At 44.0% G+C, this 16,285-nt stretch overlaps 1 long non-coding RNA gene and 1 pseudogene across 2 annotated transcripts in view; one reads left to right on the forward strand and one right to left on the reverse strand.

Annotated features, from left to right (window-relative positions):
- Positions 1-118: 118 nt before the first annotated feature.
- On the forward strand, positions 119-2,314 carry LOC144114409 (uncharacterized). Its single transcript, XR_013311033.1, has 3 exons — positions 119-659; positions 1,067-1,278; positions 1,946-2,314. It is a non-coding gene; the product is annotated as an uncharacterized LOC144114409 (long non-coding RNA).
- LOC144114406 (uncharacterized) overlaps positions 2,293-16,285 on the reverse strand; it is a 35,577-nt pseudogene continuing 21,584 nt past the window's right edge. The window contains exons 6-12 of the transcript XR_013311032.1: positions 10,173-10,252; positions 8,464-8,532; positions 6,507-6,609; positions 6,170-6,243; positions 4,000-4,103; positions 2,850-3,508; positions 2,293-2,674 (exon numbers count right to left, since the gene is read on the reverse strand). The product of XR_013311032.1 is annotated as an uncharacterized LOC144114406 (transcript). The remainder of the gene's footprint in view (positions 2,675-2,849; positions 3,509-3,999; positions 4,104-6,169; positions 6,244-6,506; positions 6,610-8,463; positions 8,533-10,172; positions 10,253-16,285) is intronic.

A 16,285-nucleotide genomic window follows, 5' to 3' on the forward strand; every position in this document is an offset into this window, starting at 1 on the left:
GCTTTTTCGCTTTGGGATTCTGGCGGGAAGAAAAAAAAAAAAGCGCCTTGCATTTTCCGTTCGCGTCGTCCGCGGACATGAGCCTGTTGGCTTTGGGATTCTGGCGGGTTCCCCTATCTCTTTCCTGCTATCCCCTCACCTCTTTTGTTTCACTTCTTCAAACTACCTGCTATCCTATATTTCCGCTACCCCAGCTCAGGTGCCGCCGTTTAGTGATGGCAGATGCCGGGGTGAGCAAACATCTTTTACCTTACTTTTTGTTATTTTAAATAAATAATCACTATATATATTCTGGCGGGAAAGAAACACAAATTCAGAATGAAACGCCACGTTGTCTGGCCACCCTGCTACTTTTTGTGCATTTTTTGCGACAGCCGCATCAGAGTAAGCATCACTGTTTACATGCGAAACGTGTGCTTGCGTGCGCATGTCTAGTGTGCTTGTCGCGTCTTTGTCGTTCTCTGACCAACGTGCGCACCATGAGTTGGCCTGTGACGACGACGCTGCGCTTTTCTTAATTAATCTTGTAGAGCAGTTCCCAACGCTTTGGGACATTGCCCGCAATGATTATTCGAACACCGAGTTGAAGCAAGCGTTGTGGGATAAAATAACTGAGCAAATGACTGAACAATGGCCAGCCTACGCTCCCTACCAAACAGGTATGTGATATTTTGTAAATTCGGAAATGCACCTCGCCTATTGTTTTTTCGTGTTTTCTTGTAGCCTTGTTTATTTGGTCATATTTCACGATGTGACGATAAAGTGACTGCTGCGGAAAAAAAAAACACGCAGCATGATTGACACTCTTGATTCATATTGCAGCGAAGAAGCACACACACACACAGAAGGAACACGCAAAAAACACGGACGAACGCTGCGTTCGTCCGTGTTTTTTGCGTGTTCCTTCTGTGTGTGTGTGTGCTTCTTCGCTGCAATATGAATCAAGAATGTTACCAACTTGCCCAAAAACGTGTTTTACTCAATGATTGACACGCTGTGCACTGTGTGAAAGCCCGGTGTACATTTGTTTGACATGGATAATGGTTGTTTTTTTCATTTCACGCAGAATCATTGAAGACCTTTTTTAATAACAAAAGACGCACGTACCGCCTGGAGAAGAAAAAAATGCTCGAAACAAAAAGTGGGCAGGCAGCCGACGAGGCGTACACTGGGAAGTGGCGATTTTTCAGGACCCTGAGATTCCTAGATGCCGTGCGAATGCCGACTCACCGCTCAATCAACGGGCAGTGCGAAGGCAATGCAGCGAGCGCAGAAGCGGTAAGATATTTTGTGTTGCGCCTCGCATATCTGACCCTCACAATATTAGCAGTGCATTATTGGCAGTTTTCCTGTCGAAAACTTGGAAAATGCGAAAACCTGTGACCCGTTTGTTTGGCGCGGTGCATGTGCGCATGACCTCTAGTAGAAATAGCAGATTAAGCCCCCAGAGCGGACAAGGATAGAGAAATGAGGGACTCGTTATGGCGCAAATAAGAAAGCCAGCCGCCATCGGAGATCAGGCAAGCATAGGAGAATGTTGCTTGCTCTTTTGTTTGCAGAGCTTATAAATGGGAAATTAAGTATCATATTGTTATCGCTCAAGAATATTTCCACTTATTTTTAAGGCATAATATAATTATTGTTACTATCCCGATTGTCAACCGCACAAAAAAAAATTGAAACATTCGCCTCGTTTTTCCTGGCTTTAGATGGCTGTTGGCCTCCTTCATATTATGCTTGCAGTAAGAACTGCACGTTTGGGGCAAGAGTTCACTATGTACTTATGTTTTTGAAGTTCGAATAGGATGTTCGAGAAAAAATTTTCCTGCGATAACTGTACTTGCTACTTCTCCGTAAAAATTACAATAACTTCCAAGACCTCCGACCATGTGTATTGCACACTGAAAACAGTAATCAGGACCATTATCATTTTTTATCATTTCAGTCTCCAGAGCAAGACAGAAATGAAGCTGTAGGGAGAACTGCAGCAGAGTCTGGCCTACTTGAGACCCAGTCAGCACCATCCCCACCCTCTCCAGGTCAGCAACCAGGCAAGAAGAGGAGGAGGACAAATGAACGGGCTCAAGAGTCGAGTGCTCGCTGGAGTGACCGCCAGCAAATACTGAAAAATTGGCCAGTGCATTTGAAGTGCATGTGCAGCCAGAGAATCCAGCAGACCAGTTCGGAAAACTGCACATATTAAATCTGTGCCCAGAGAGAAAGTGCTGTCCTGTCAGGCAGAGATCTTGAAGGTCATTGAAAGATTTTCAAGTGATATGAGTTAGTCGGGAATAAAAACTTTATAAACATTTTATTTAAACACTTTCACTGTTGTCAATACTTGCTCACGTCTATGTGGGCAGCCTCACGCTGCCATGGCACAGCACCTTCATTTCCAAAGAAGTCGCACAATTTTTGTCGTACTGCTGCACCGATGGCATTAATCCTTCCACGAGGTGAAGGCTGCATATTAAGTTCTGAGGTGTTGCCAAGCTCGAGATGTGCATCTCCATCACTCATACCATCCATTCCCACAAAGTTGTGTAGCACACACGCTGCGTCCACAATCGCTGTAGCACGTTCTGGCTTGGCATTGATCACGGTGTGGAGGAAGCGAAACCGATTGGCAAGTATGCCAAAGGCATTCTCAACGACGCGTCGTGCACGGGACAACCTGAAAAGCAAAAATACAAATCAGTCTACAAAGCACGCATACAAGTGCAAAAACAGGCACGGACAGTGCCTAAAACAATGAAAAGGTGAGGACAAGATGACGCACTATCAAACATCTGGATCAAGTGACTGCAGGAATCAGTTTTAAAGCACAAAATGTTGTATTCAGTATTTACCTGTAGTTGAATATCTTCTTGTCCTCGGTGAGCTTTTTGTCACTGAACGGCTTCATGAGATTCCTGCCTATTGGAAATGCATCATCACCAACTAATACAGGTGGCACCACAATGTCAGGTGAACTTGCCACTTTCACGCCGTCTGGCAGGCCGGCTGTTTCGTTGGTGATGTTTTTCTGCAGAGGTGTTGTTTGCCAGACCCCCCGCGTCTCCTTGCGATCCTGGTGCACCAACATCAGTGTAGATAACCCTGTAGTTGGCGTCCACCACAGCAAACATGATTATGCTGAACGTCTTCTTATAGTTATAGTATATCGAGCCCGACTTGGCAGGTTTGGTTATGGTGACATGCTTGCCGTCAATTGCCCCGGCACAGTTGGGGAAGTTCCACTGACGTCCAAAGCCCTGCATCACTTCTGTCCACGCTTCCTCTGTTTTGGGCGTGACATGCTTGCCGTCAATTGCCCCGGCACAGTTGGGGAAGTTCCATTGACGTCCAAAGCCCTGCATCACTTCTGTCCACGCTTCCTCTGTTTTGGGCGTTTTTATATACTCCGCTCTCAGTTCTTGGCATATAGCCGTGCAGGTTTCATGAATGATATCATTCACGCTTGAATGACCGAGCCGGAACTGGCAACTCAGCGAATGATGGCTCTCTCCTGGGAAGACAGAGCATAATGCAATGTAAATTCGGTAGCAAATTAAAAGAAGTGCACAAAAATTTTCAATCTGGAATTTGTTTCACAAGAGCACCACAATATAGCAACCCTTGAAATGTTTGTTATTCTAGCGTAACGAAGCTTCTCGGGTGACTAAGTCCCCATTCTTTTGCATCTCCTGAATGTCAAGATGTTATTAATCAAAGCAAACGAATCTGCCGCAATAACACATTCCATAAGTTCTCGTGTTACACTGTGCCGCTAACTTGAAGACTCGTAGACTGGTAAAATAGCATCGAGCGGCAGCAGTTAAGCATCAAATATTAGACATGCGGAGCCCCCAACAGCTTCATTTTATCTTTATCGTCAATTGCACTTCTGAAGCAATTCCGGGAATAAGATTCCCATACTAACACGTTCCCTTCAGCTGCCCCCAAACAAAGAAAAAAACTGTCGCTACAAGCACCTACACAGAAAAGTACGACGCTCACCTGAGGCAAGGTACCGTAGTGTCACCTGCAGCCGTGTCTTCGCGGGAATGGCTTTCCTCATGACAGTATTGTCTTTCAATCCGTGGACCCACGCGTGACAACAGCTGCAGAAATTGTTCTTCGTTCACACGGAGCAGCCGGCGGTATTCGGCTCGATCTGCTTCCAGAAGCTCCTCGTACAACTGGTTTTGCAACCCAAGCTCCTTTCTGGCAATCCAGTTCCTTTGCCAGCAACTGCGCTTTGCGCAGTAATTATCAGAATCATCATCGAGCTGGTCTAATTCGATTACCACTGCAGCGATCGCTGCCAACTGACGCTTCCGCTGCACCTTCATTTTGACGACTACTCTCGAACCAGTTCTCAGCTGCCGTTCGCAGCCAACCTGGTGTCGAGAGCTTGGCTGCTCCTTCCGTTTCCGTCCGCTCTGTCGTCTGCTATTCACGTCTGTCGTGTGAATGCTTTTAGCCCGCGGACGGACCATGACGTCACGGATTCGTTCCGCGAGGTCTGCGATTCGGTCCATCGTGAGGATCCACCTTTACCGGAAGTTTGCGCAACTGTTCGTCCGGGGAAGCGACTGCCAGTATGCGGCGACGCGGCCACGTCATCTTCTGAAGCCCGCATTGCGCGCACAACGTGAATTGTTGTTTTACCCGAGTGATAAATTAGGGGTGCACAAATTACACGTAGGTGCAAATTACACAAATAAGTATACGCTACGTTTACTATCTATTAGCCAGTGCTCTGTTAAGTGAAATTCGGCTGAACCAAGCCAAAATTTTATAACCATAAAACGAACAGCAGAGGAAAGTCGCTCACTGCGATCGTCAGTATATGCCGTACTCCAGCACCATCAGTGCCTTTACGTGCCGAACACAGCAGAAGCCGCAGCTTTCGCTTTTGTAACGTCACACCACATGGCACTACAACAGCTCATGCTCAAAAGCAGTGTAGTCAAAGCAATAGGACATAGCAAAGGCGACAAGGGACGAGCAGTGTGCGCCCATAGTCGCCTCTCGGCTGTGCATGATTCCATCGCCGATAGCTGCCCTCGGTCGGGAACGGCGGAGTACATTGGCGACGTGAGGCGAGAAGTCCATTTCACAGCACGACAGCAGCCCAGCAGACCGAGAGGGGGAACATGAGGGAGAAGCATGCACATGCGTCCACACTGGTCTATCAGTGGCAGCTCCACCGCACGCGGTCTCCTCCAGTCTGGCCGTGGTGCCTCCGACTCCCCTGCCTCCCCCTCCCACCACCCGTAGCAGCGTAGTGCGAGCCGCGGTGGAGCTGGTGCCGGCTGCGGCGTTATCTGCGCAATTGCGAGATGTTTCTCCACTTTTAAGACGAGTAACGAGAGTTTACAGTGGACATTTTCAAGAGAATTTCATCTACATCTATTTCTAATTATGGTTTCCGCTCTGTATTGTCATTTCGAGGCTTCAGGCGAAATCTGCATGTAACGAAATATCGCGGACTTCAATCAATTTCTTTACATATGACCACATTCCTCCTGTGCATGCAGTTGCTCGCAACCCCTCGATTAGCAGTGGCACCTCTAGTGGCCACCTTTATCCCAAACCATAACTTTTGAAAGAGTCTCACTAAGTACCAAGGACTCCAGTGATACAAAAAGCGAATAATTCAGATCAAAGTACACATCACATACTGCCACATAAGCAACCCAAGCTTCTTTAGCCTATGCCCGGTCCGTATAAAAAAAGCACTCCGTTCGGAAAGGTCTGGGCTACTGCTGAAAAACCACATGGGTTTGACAGCCATATTTTTTTCTAGTAGCAATTTCGGTATCTACAAGCCATTTACCATTTATATTTCATGAATTCTTATGAATGTGAATGCAAAACAAAAAAAAACCTTTAGTAACAACACTTAAATACACATGCATGCCTATTGCAGTTATAACTGCACTGCTTTTGCTGTTAAAAATGCCAAAAAGCTGTTGCAGTTCCATAACAACTCTCAGACATGAAGCTATCCTGCAATACGTAAAATGCACAGACCTTCTTCATAACCATGACATATCCCTGTTTATACTTCACTCAGTTGAAAATTTTCCATTTGTTAATGAGATGCTTTCAACCATGTCATTCAACGGGGCTTAAGACTGCACAAAAAAACATTTCACTAAAAAAATCACACAGTAGTCACCTTCGTCTACACAGCCCTCGAACCTCTTCTTCCAGAGATGTTGGCTCATTTGTGTCACTGTCATCAGATTCAGTCTGAGAAAGAAAAAGCACCATATAAAAGATAATGAAGTCCAGACACAAAATGAAACGAGCACTCAGCACCTTAAATGAATCAAGCAAGCAGTACAAGGAGGCTAACAGCACTTTTGCGTGGATACTAAATTTTTTTATTGTGAAGTTCTTGTAAAACCTGGATTAATTAGCTCACTTTGCAAGTAGTACATACACCTACCCTCAGCACTGCTACTACCTTGCTACACCTTAGTGGCTTGTCTATACAACCTATTGTTACTTACCTGCCAGTACACGGAGTCTTGATTATAATCATCTGCAATTTTAGCAACCTGTTTTATCAAGCTCTTTGTTGGGCAATCAAACAACTTCAGTAGATCGGTGACACTGTAACAGCCAGGAAAAAAAAAGAAGCAATAGTCTAGTTTCAAGACATGAGTCATTATGCAACACAATAATACAGTGCACATAAGTAATAGCAGCTCCAGAATCAAATTTCTAGAGCTCAACTAAATATTGTCACATATTCTATTATGACAATTAAGACTGGGAGAACTGCACACAGTAAAACGATTTCACTTTCTGACAAAAACTGTGTACACAGCTAACTGTCAATTCCTTCGAAAGGCGTGCAATTTTTCCGACAGTTATGAACTTCCAGGCAAATGCATCTACTGCTTCGTAAGTGGGGCTATTTCACGCCAGCCACTAGATGCAGTGAACACAGTCAACATGACAGCAACTGTTCTTGCATAGCGAGAGAGACCTATTTTCTCATTTCATTCTTAGCCTTCTACATCTTGTAGGCTTTAAAAAAAAAACTGCACACTCACAATGCATAACATTTAATGGCATTTTGCACAGTTGTGCAGACTTCTTGAAAACTGCATCGTGTAAAGTAGTCAGACTTTGTTTTGAACTGAACAGCACTATTCAGGAGTTTCAAAGTTTGAGAAATTTCAGTTTGCGCTGACTGCAGTGGTGTGTTATTGGGTGTAGAAAGGAAGAGTGAGGGGTGCCAGCCGCAGAAACTGCAACACACTTGAGCTTCTAAATGGCAGCTGCCAGATAGTAGGTTAGGAAGGAGAAAAAATAAGAGAGGCAGGATGAGTATGAAAGGGACTAAAATTGCAAATTGTGTTGTTTAATGCCCCAAAGCACCAAATGGGCTACGAGGGATGCGCAGTGCACGCCAGGAGAAAAAACTGAAGTAGAAGCTATGTTAACTATGCACTCCCAGGAACGTAAGCCTCCAGGATCACCTCATTTCACTAACGCACAATACAGCCTGTGAACCCAACTTTCACCTCCACAAGTGTGGTCTCAAGCCGCCGGATAACAAAAGAGATCAGAATAAGTTGCTGCTCACACGTCCTGGAGACTTGTCTCTCCAATAGTACATGTAAACACACACCAGGAGAAAGTTAATGGCATATAAGTGTTTTGCACAGTCCTGTACATGTGAGAGTCCACCATGAAAATGTACACATACGGTTTATAATTTGTGGTGGTTTAACGTCCCAAAGCGACTCAGGCTATGAGGAACGCCGTAGTGAAGGCCTCCGGAAATTTCAACAATCTGGGGTCCTTTAACGTGCACTGACATTGCGCAGTACACGGGCCTTTAGAATTTCTCCTTCATCAAAATTCAATTGCCGTGGCAGGGATCGAGAAATATACACATACATATATACAAGCCATGATCCAAAAGCACAACCTTCCTCGGAGCCTTTACCACATTAATACTTTAGTTTTTCCAACATACAGGTTCATCAAATAAAATTCAGCAAGAACCAATATCTGTGGTGGTGGAGTTTTCATGATATGCGTAATTTTAGCACACTTAAGTTAAGGAGAGGCAGACGCTGTTAAGAGACTGAAAAACCTAAAATTTACATTTGGCATATTTTAATAAGTACACTCGGCTCTCTTGTCCATGGCTTTATACAGTCAAGGTGAAGCAGGTTTTTTTTCCCATTTATTTCAAAGTATGTGGCAGGAGACCACATAGCCAATTTATGGCACGTTTCTACTGTAATGGGTGAGAACTAAAGTAAAAAAAAAGAACTTTACTATTTGTGTGCAACGCACCGCTGTTGATGGCATTTTAAGTTTGCCAACAAGCAACCTTTACTGAAGCAAGCAGCTTAGGCTTGTACATTTGTGCTTCTTTAATTGAACCCTGTCTGGAAATGATAATAGTACAAGTCTCCTTATTGCTGACCAAATGTAGCATCTTACCTTTTCAGGAGAAAAAATGTAATGCTTTCCGCCATGTGTTTGCGATTTTTGATACCAGGAACTCCATACCTACAAATTAGTGGGGAAAAGAATAAGATTGCAAAGGCTTGCCATAAAACAAGGCAATAATCAAAGCAATAACCGGGCAAGAAACCTAAGGAAGAAATTTGGATTGACTAATTCTGCAAAACAGATACACTGTGACCTTGAGCAATTTACTAAAAAGCAACCCCTATTAATTTGTAAGATCTATTCTACTCGGTCACACTACATGAAATACCTTCATGATTTACCACAACATCAACCATGACCCTCTAACAATTGCAGTGAATACCTCTTCCACTAACTCTACAACAGGCAATCTTGAAACTTCTCCCTTTAGTTTGGTGTTTCTTAATACGATTTTAGGCTGAGTCATTAAAATCAGCTGCAGACCCAATGAAATATTTAGCTATTTCATGCACATCATTCTAGTTGGACTAGTAGATATCTCATCATTATTGTTCAAAAATCACTTTCAACCTCCAGAGTTCCTCCAGCATAGAAGCTAGCAAACGTTCTTCTCTGGCTGAAATCCTTTAATGAGCACTGTCTAACTCAGACTAACTTCTATGAATCAAGCATTTAAAAGGGGGCTTCAAAACCAATAGCGTTCCAAGTCGCAAGTAACTTCCAGCATGGCCTTCAATGCAAATTTAGCACCCCTGCACAATTTACAAAACTCACCCAGATATCAGCCATTCTCATAATATGAGCTAGCAGGTAGGTAGATCATTCATAGACATATATGTGGCACTTAATGCTGCTTTTCACTTGAGAAAGTTTGCACAAGCTAAAATGACACTAAACAATCCCATTCTCAAATGGTTATCTAGTTCCCTTTCTAACAGCAAACAACAAGTATATCTGAACCTTGCTAGAGTCCCACAGTTTTCATTTTGGGATTGTTAAAGACATGCCATTTTTAAATTAATGAACATGCACCTACACAATGACAAATGTGTGCTCTATCACGATTCATTCCTCGATTACTACCTTCTTAACTGTTCCTCTAAAACTGTTTTCATGTCCTCTAAGTGCTCACTTAATTTAGTTTACACAATCACTGACAATAACATAAGCAACCTAAATTACCAATAATAACTGACTGCTTAAAACATTATTAATTGATGGCCAAAACACTGACCCTCTTTCTAACCAAGCTAATCTTGCTCTACTAGGTGCCATGTTGCTAAGAAAAAAAAAACCCTGATCCATCCAGGCCTAAGAATTGGTGCAAAAAGAAAAGGCAATTATTGTTATTTTCCACTGACATGACAAGACTTTCTGCCTCCTCCCAATTTGACTGCCCTAGCCTCACAGCATTTTCTTCATGTTGTAGCATTGATATTTAAAGTTCTCACACACTGTCTTTAATTCAGTTATTTTGCAAGTATTTAAAATCATCTAAGTCATTATCAACAAGACACTGCCATGAACTCAACACTTCAACTTTTTCACCCTCACGTTGATGTGTTAAAATGCAGTTTTTTTCTGCATACCGCAAAACTTTGGAACTTTCATCATGGCATCACTCATGCTTTGGCTATGAAGGAGTTTTTGGATGCTGGCGACTGCCACCAATGTAATAGTACTTCATTTTTCCTCTCCTGCTGCAGCCTTGCGTGAAGCAACACTGAGTGAAAATAAGCTTTCTGCACTTATCTTACCTGCTCATTTGGTGGAAAAGACAGACATTCTCTCTTCTATCCAGGACCAGAGTTTCAAGGGTGATATTCTTGGCTCCCAGCTTAGCACAACAAAACCAAACAGCTTAGCACAACAAAACCAACACAATAACAAATTAGCTTGTTATGTATGCATGCAGGCTCCAACTAAGATGTAGATGCACAATCTGGTCATTGCCATGTGCTCTCTTATCTTGTCTCTGCCCCTTAGAGCTCCCTATTACAGTGGAAATAACTCACTATCATGAAACAGCCATGAGCAACTACACATAAAGGATATACCTACATTTTAAAGCACTTATGGGTCAAATAAAATAACACCAAGTGCCACCAGAACAAACACAGTGGGCCTGCAATAATTTAAATTAAGATACTTCACACTTTTGGTTAGTCCAAACAAATTAAATATTATATCTGCCTAATAGAAACTCTGGGTTCTCTTCACAAGCACAAACAAGGACATCAATACCCTTCCTGTTATGTATGCAGCAAGCACTTGTGTGTCCGACCAATGGGTGCATAAGCTTGACTCTGCCTTGGTTAATTTGGGCTAAACGAAGGATGTTGTTCACTGTGAACAACTGTCCAGCATAATTAACTTAATCAAGAGTGTGCTAATAACAGAACGTATAGCAGGGGAATGTAAAAAACAATGTGAACAGGTAGGATGCAAGCTAACTACTGATTTTATTGCACGGGAATACCTTTCGTACATGAACTATAAAACTAAAATATTCACAAAAAAAAGAAAAGCAAACATGTATCAAGGGTGTTAGTCCCCTCATCAAAGTCGCTGAACCTTGCACAGAGAGGGGAATCGCTAGTCACAGACTCCTTGCTTTGTCAGAAATACCGAGGGCTTGTTTAAGAAAGCCTTCATTTAAAAGCGCCATTCAAAAAGCTTCAAACAGCTCTCCTGTCAGCTTATCGTGGAAGTTGTGCAAGAATGTGGTCTTGCACAGTGGCGTCGCCAGGGTCAGCCGCACCCAGTGCGGAGGCACTGCGGGACACCCATACTCCACTCCCCACCGCCTTTCAAGCACCAAATCACAGCTTCCTCTATCCTCATGGCTTGCTTTCAAGTCGAGTCTATCCTGCATCCAACGACTTGGTGCGAGCGACAGCAAATTTTTTCTCTTTCTTTTTTAACACGTAGACGTGCTGAACGTGCACCAGGACTGATACTTCAGCAAAACATCACATTAAAAGTGCATATTTCGAAACAGGCAGAAAATCAAACGCTTGCCGTTTTATTATTTTTTTAAAGGCACTCGTAAGTTGCGATGAAATAAACAGAGCAACCAGTTTTGGACAGGTGAATATTCAGAATGAGACCATAAGAATAAAGGGACCGCGTGATATATGAACATTAAGCGTGTACAGTAACTTGTAGCCGTATGCGCACGAATATATATAGCTCGGCAAATGCCACAAGGACAATAAGGGAGTAGGAGTGCAGGCTATTCGCATGCCTCTGGCATAGCGAAACCAGCGAAGAAAACGTGAGAACAAGCAGAAGCGGCTTCCTGGGTTCTGACCCCTACTTGGGTTCTTGTTTCTTTCGCTGGTTCCACCAACTCAGCATAACAAATAATGAAAGTTTATGACAGGCACAAAATGACTGCACTTAAAGCCGTAAGAATTACTAAGAGTAAACGAATCGTAAACACAAACTAGAGCCAAGGGTTAAAAAATAAGCTATTAGAGACAGGCGAGTGAAACCAGTTGCATATTGGTGCCAGCCATCTTGTGCACAACAGGCAATTTTTTGTATCGAAAATTAATTAATAGTTTAATTAAGTTTAATTATCTAAATTAATAAATATTGACTTTAGGCAACAAATTGTATTTGCAAAGTTGTAGAGAACCTTCAGAAACCCCATTCCATCATTTACGACAAGCAAACCCTCATGTGTGCATTTTTTTTCTGGCTGCAAAGAAAGCCCGCGAAATACAAAATAAACCACGTGACTAACGCACTTGCGTGCCAAGATCGTGCTGCTCTCAAGCGTGGTTTGAGCAAACGAAACCACCTGCAGCCTTGACTCAACAGCCTCGCACCAGCGGCAGGCCGATATGTTGGCGGTGGCTTCCCGTCTGCGTCAGCCAGAGGCACATATGACGGTGCGAGTAGCAGCGAGCGCGCCGCTCTTTGCTGTCGCGATACAGACTACCAAGCTCGAAGGATGCAAATGGGAGGAACTTTATTTGGCAGTTATAAAGCAAAGATAGTGGCGGTTCATGACTTCGCTGCGCGGCGATGAAAGCCGTGGCTGTCCTGAAGCCATCTCATTTCGTTTGTGACCAGTTACAACAAGTGCTCCAATAGGTCACCTTGGGCAACAATACAGCTCTGGCATCTTGTCTCCACATGAGCCGTTGCATTTCTTACGACCGCCTCAGGCATATTCAAGCAGACTTGCCTTAATTTATCTTTCTGGTCCTGTGGTGTCGACGTTGGTGCCCTGTACACCTTGTCCTTAATGTAACTCCACAAAAAATAGTCCAGAGGTGTCATATCAGGTGACCTGGCTGGCCAATTCACGAGACCAAGTCGTCCTATCCATTTTTGCCGAAACGCTGCATCGAGCCAGGTCCGAGCCTTGGCACTGCTGTGCGCAGGGGCGCCATCGTGCTGAAACCATACACCTGTGGCCCTGGCGAGCGGTAAATTTGAAAGGAAATCATCAACGGGTCCTTCGAGGATGTCACTGACGAAGTGCCCTGCTGTCAGAGCCTGGTCGAAAAGCACAGGCCCGAGCAAACGACCGTCGAAAATTCCGCACCAAACACTGAACGACCATTGGAACTGGTGCCGTGTCTGTGAAACCCAGTGGGTATTTGATTCACTCCAGTAGTGGGCATTGTGCAGGTTTACCTGTCCATTTCGCGAAAAACTTGCCTCGTCACTCCATATCACTTTGCTCAAGAAATCCGGATCGTCTTGCGTTTCTAGCAGAATCCAATTAGAAAAATCTGCCCTGCTTTGGAAATCCCGTGGCACCAGAGTTTGATGCAACTGTACATGGTACGGGTGTAGGCGGTTCTTTCGCAGTATCCGCCACACTGATGACTTGGAAACTCCGGTATCTTGGCTCATGCTCCAGAGGCTTGCCTGGGGATCCAAAGCGAATAGCGATACAATGTTCGTCTCAACATCCTCACCAAAAACGGGGGCTCTGCGTCGTGTGGACGCAAAGCTGCCCGTCCGTCACAGCGTCTGGAAGGTACGCAGGATCGTTATTGGACTTGGCCGTCATTGTTGCATAAGGTCTGCAGCGCGTCTTCTGTTCCCATGAGATGCTCCTAGAGCCAGAACCATGTCTGCTTTCTCTTCATTTGTAAACGGCATGTCTTAAACGCTGGAAATCATTACACCAAAGCTTCCATCTCGCTTGTGACAGGCATCACAAAAGCACACGACAAAGTTAGCCTGACCCCTGTTTCCAGCATTCAAAATCCTCTTTAGGAAGCGACAACATTGCCGCCAACAACTCCTGATGAAAAAGTATGCCTTGAATTTCTTTACTCCTCAGTGACAAAGCAAACTTGCCATGTGAGATTGGGACTATGTCGTTAATGAAAAAGCGCGGCGCGCTCGCTGCAACTTGCACCGTCACGCGTGCCAACTGGCTGACGCGGATGAGAAACCACAGCGAACATGTCGGCCTGCCGCTTCTGCACGGCCGTGGAGTGAAGGCTGCGGCTGATTTCGTTAGCTCAAACCACGCTTGAGAGCAGCACAATCAAGGCGCGCGAATGTGTTAGTCACGTGGCTTTTTTGCATTTTGCAGGCTTTCTTTGCAGCCAGGGAAAAAAGATAGACGTGAGTGTATCCGTATCGTAAATGATGGAATGGAGGTTTTTGAAGGTGCTCTACAACTTTGCGAATACAATTTGTTGCCTAAAGTCAATATTCATTAATTTTGATAATTAAAATAATTAATCTATTAATTAATTTCAAGACAAAAAATTGCCCGTGGTGCGAAAGATGGCTGTCACTAATATGCAACTGGTTTCACTCGGCTGTCTCTAATAATTCATTATTTAACCCTTGGTTGTAGTTAGCTGGGGCACCCGGTATAGCCCAAGGACAATTTCAAAACAGGAAAGAACTAAAGTCAAGAAACAAACAAGCCGTCAGTAAGGACTTTTAATGGACATACCAGAAAACAAGAAACTTGCAAAAGTCACCACGAACAAAGAATTAAATCTGCCGCACATACGAAACAGGCTAGCATATATCATTCGATGCATCCGTTAAACGATCAAGAACCCATCGATATGCAAAAAGTGCGAACACTTAGAAGCCACTCTTCTTCATGTAACAAATTGCAAAAAAATCGCAGTTATTTTAAAAGCGGAATTCACGTAAAGAGTGCAAAACAAAAATAAAAACTCGAATCAAAATTTTCCTTTTCTGGCCTTGAGAACTACAAAGCTGCTGAACACTTGATGAAAATCTGTGCTTTTTGCCAGTTCACTTTCAACCGATAAAAATGCAAGATCTGAAAGGCTTGAGTGACCCATTGTTCATCACAAGTAGTTTTTGATTAGTTTCAGCTTGGAAAAGTCTTCTCATACGGTGCCACAGACACACACATCGTGAGAAATACATGCAGTCCTACTGAAAGGGTGGGAAAGGAGTCTACACAACCCCACTGTTAGGAAGCCCAATGCTGCCTAACTGTTGGAGTCTTCGAGGCCAATGCCGGCTGCTTTGAGGTGTCTCCTCATCCAAGGAATTTCGATCAATAGTGCGCTGTCAGACAGCTCGTCAAGGAATGCTATCAGTTTAGTAATAGAAACTTTGAGCTCCTCCTCAGTTGAATAAAGAAGGCTTTTCGCTTCAAGAGGTTCAAACAAAATTGCCAGTACTAGAATCGCATTTGATCTTCAGAGCTCGGCATAAAATCTATCAATGCACTTCAGCATTGCCCTCTTATTTCTTCCTGCAATGAAAGTCCCTAATCTCTTACTTGTTCATCTGTGGTCCTCTTCTTTAACCTAGGGCGTCTCTCAACTGCAATTCCATGTTAATCTCATTTGATGAGCGCCTGCTCAATAGCAGCGTGCACTAGGTGACTGCGTTTCTCTTTGAGGAAATGCTTTAGGGCCAACAACTTTGCCATCATTTGTCAAGGGATAGCCCTTTGTCTGCAAATACAGTTGCGTAGTATTGACTTCATCAAGTACTGCACACCACAGGTGCAAGTAAGACAGAAAAGTAGTCACAAACAGTTACTGCAATGCATCGCGCTCCACTCAATTGTGTCGGCATTTTCCTGTAGCTCACATAGAGCTTCCGTGGCTGCTACAAATTCATCATAAAGTTCCTTCACTGGCTTTACTGCAGCGTAATGGGTGCGCCAGCATGTTGCTGACAACCTTTTCAGAGCCACTCTGGTGTGGCTGATCAACAAGTCCCATCTCTCAGTTGACGCCACAAAGAAAGAAAAGAGTGCATCAATTGATCCAAAAGATTTCATGCAAGATAAATCCTGAGCAAAGGTATGGTGGCCCCACAGGTTAACACAATGGTCTACGCAACCATTGAGGATAGCTTTTTTGTTTTTCTCCTTAATATAATGGCTTGTACGCCCCTTGGGTACCACCCATACCGGCAGCGTTGTCGTAGCCTTGTGAGGGGCACATCGTTATGTCTAGACCGTCGCGTTCTAGGCATTGTAATATTGCGGAAGCTAGATCAGGAGCTTTTTTCCCCTTTAGTCGAATAAATCTCAAGAATACTTGTTTCACCTCCATCTGGCTGTTTTCTATTTTGACGTACCTGATCACTTCCTCTATCTGGTCGCAATGAGATGTCTCGCGTGCTGTCAAACATGATCCCATAGTAGCACGCCGATTTGATCTCCAAAACAAGCTCCTCTTTCACATGTCTTTCGAGCACACCAGTGAATTCGTTTTGTGTTACTGAGGAAAGATAAGAGACAAACGGTCCTTCTGGTCTTTGGTCTCTTTTGGCCTTAATATGAGCTCATTAAGCACTGGATCATACTTAGGAAGCATTTCACCCATTTACAAGAAGTTTCCTTGGTTCACCGCCAATTGATCTTCCTTGTGCCCGCGGAATG

This window comes from Amblyomma americanum, chromosome 1, assembly GCF_052857255.1.
Source record: "Amblyomma americanum isolate KBUSLIRL-KWMA chromosome 1, ASM5285725v1, whole genome shotgun sequence".
NCBI lineage: Eukaryota > Metazoa > Arthropoda > Arachnida > Ixodida > Ixodidae > Amblyomma > Amblyomma americanum.